Source organism: Lutra lutra, chromosome 3, assembly GCF_902655055.1.
Source record: "Lutra lutra chromosome 3, mLutLut1.2, whole genome shotgun sequence".
NCBI classification, from domain to species: domain Eukaryota; kingdom Metazoa; phylum Chordata; class Mammalia; order Carnivora; family Mustelidae; genus Lutra; species Lutra lutra.
In genome coordinates, this window is record NC_062280.1 from 80031172 (window position 1) to 80033570 (window position 2399).

The 2399-nt window shown below is 46.2% G+C and overlaps 1 pseudogene; it reads left to right on the plus strand.

The window, feature by feature from the left end:
- The first annotated feature begins 428 nt into the window (after positions 1-428).
- LOC125095739 (keratin, type II cytoskeletal 8-like) lies at positions 429-1891 on the plus strand (annotated as a pseudogene).
- The last annotated feature ends 508 nt before the right edge of the window (positions 1892-2399 follow it).

Here is a 2399-nt window from a genome sequence, read left to right on the forward strand (position 1 = left end):
CCTTTGAGGTGGTCATTATCTGCAAATACAGTCTTTGCTACTGTTTGGTGACTCCTTCTGCCTCCACGATGAGGCTTAAGAGCTTCCTACTCTTGCTAGCTCCTGAGTGCGTCTCATGGCATACTGGCATACTGAACTCTGCTTATACCTCCAAGAAATGTTTCTTCCTTAACTTATTTCAACTAACTTCTTAATGTGCCATCTGTTTCATAGTGGGACTCTGAATGATACAGTAACTATTTTTAATGTAGTTTTTTTTAAAAAATAGAATCTTTACTATGCAAGAATGAGAGTTCAGTTTTTGTGTGCCTTTTACATTTTTATGAAAACCTGTAAATTCAAAAACGTTAGCCTACCCCAAAGCAGCTTCTCAGCTCCTTCTCAAACCTGTCAGGTTTAGCCTGCTCTCTTCCACTCCAGTCACTACCATGTCCCTCAGGGTGACCCAGAAGTCCTACAAGGTGTCCACCTCCAGCCCCTGAGCCTTTAGCAGCTACTTGTACATGAATACACCTGGCACTGGAATCAGCTCCTCTGCCTTCTCCCAAATGGGCAACAGTAGCAGCTCTTGGGGGTAGCCTGGGCACCAGCATGAGTATGGTCAGGGCCTACTGTGGGGCCAGGGACATGGAGGACATCACAGCTATCTCAGTGAACCAGAGCCTGCTGAACAGCCTTAAGCTGGAGGTGGACCCCAACATCCAGACTGTGTGTACCCAGGAGAAGGAGCAGATCAAGATGCTCAACAAATTTGCTTCCTTCATCAAAAAGGTGCAGTACCTGGAACAGCAGAACAAAATTCTAGAGACCAAGTGGAACCATCTACAGCAGCAGAAAATAGTCTGGAGCAACATGGACGTGTTCAAGAGCTACATCAACAACCTTTAGCAATAGCTGGACACACTGGGCCAGGAAAAGCTGAAGCTGGAGCTAGACTTGGCAGCACGCAGGGGCTGGTAGAGGACTTCAAGAATAAATATGAGGGGTGTAATCAAAGTGCATTCAGACATGAAGAATGAATTTGTCCTCATCAGGAAGAATGTGGACAAAACTTACCTGAGCAAGGTAGAGCTGAAGTCCCACCTGGATGGGCTGACCAATGAGGTTGTCTTCTTAAGGCAGCTGTATGAAGAGGAGATCCATGAGCTGTAGTCCAAAATCTCGGACACTTCCATGGTCTTGTCTATGGACAACATCCACTCCCTAGACAGCATCATTGCTGAGGTCAAAGCCCATTACAAAGACACTGCCAACTATGGCTGGGCTGAGACCAAGACCACGTACCAGATCAAGTATGAAGAGCTGCACACATTGACTGGGAAGCATGGGGATGACATCTGTTACAGGAAGATGGAGATCTCCTAGATGAACCAGAACATCACCTGACTCCAGGTGGAGATCAAGGGCCTCAAATACCAGAGGGCTTCTTTGGAGGCCACCACAGTGATACTGAGCAGCATAATGAGCCGGACTTAAAGGATGCCAGTGCCAAGCTGGCTGAGACTGCTCTGCAGCAAGCCAAGGAGGACATGGCTTGGCAGCTGCACGGTATCAGGAGCTCATGAACATCAAGCTGGCTGTGGACACTGAGATCACCACATACTGCAAGCTACTGGAGGGTGAGAAGAGCTGGCTGGAGGCTGAGATGCAGAACATGAATATCTATACTAAGATCGCCAGCAGCTACTCAGGTGGGCTGAGCTTGGTCTATAGGGGCCTCACAAGCTCTGGTCTCAACTATAGCCTGAGCTTCCAGTCCAGGTTCATCTCTTGTGGGGGCTCCTGTTCCTTCAGCCATGTCAGCTCCTCCAAGGTCATGGTTGTGAAGAAGATTGAGACCTGTGGTGGGAAGCTAGTGTTTGAGTCATCTGATGTCCTCCTGTCCAAGTGAACAAGCACTGTGGACCCTCCCAACCTCCCTACTCCTATGGCTACCATAAAGCCTTTGGAGGAAGATGCTATGCAGGGGAGTGCCTGGAACAGGAGACACACCTGAGGCTCAGCCTCAGTCCTCAGCCTACGTTTAGGGGTATTCTACTCCCTTGGGTACCCACTCTTGTCCATGGCCCCAACTAAAAGCCAATTCAAGTGTCTTTTCCCAAATAAAACCTCAGATGGTTCTGCCAATTCCCAAAACAAAACAAAACAAAAATTGTAACAAATGGAAAAGTGGACATATCTTGTATATACACATTTGGTGAATTTCCACAAATTTATATACTCATGTAATCCAGATCAGGAAGCAGAGGATTATTATTAGATAGATTACCACATCTATCTAAATCTCCTTTGTGCTAAAAGTAACTAATACTCTCAGGTGTGACCAATATTCTAACTTCTAGATGCATTAGAACCTCTTTTTGTACTTTATTTTCTTTTTAAAGATTTTGTTTATTTAT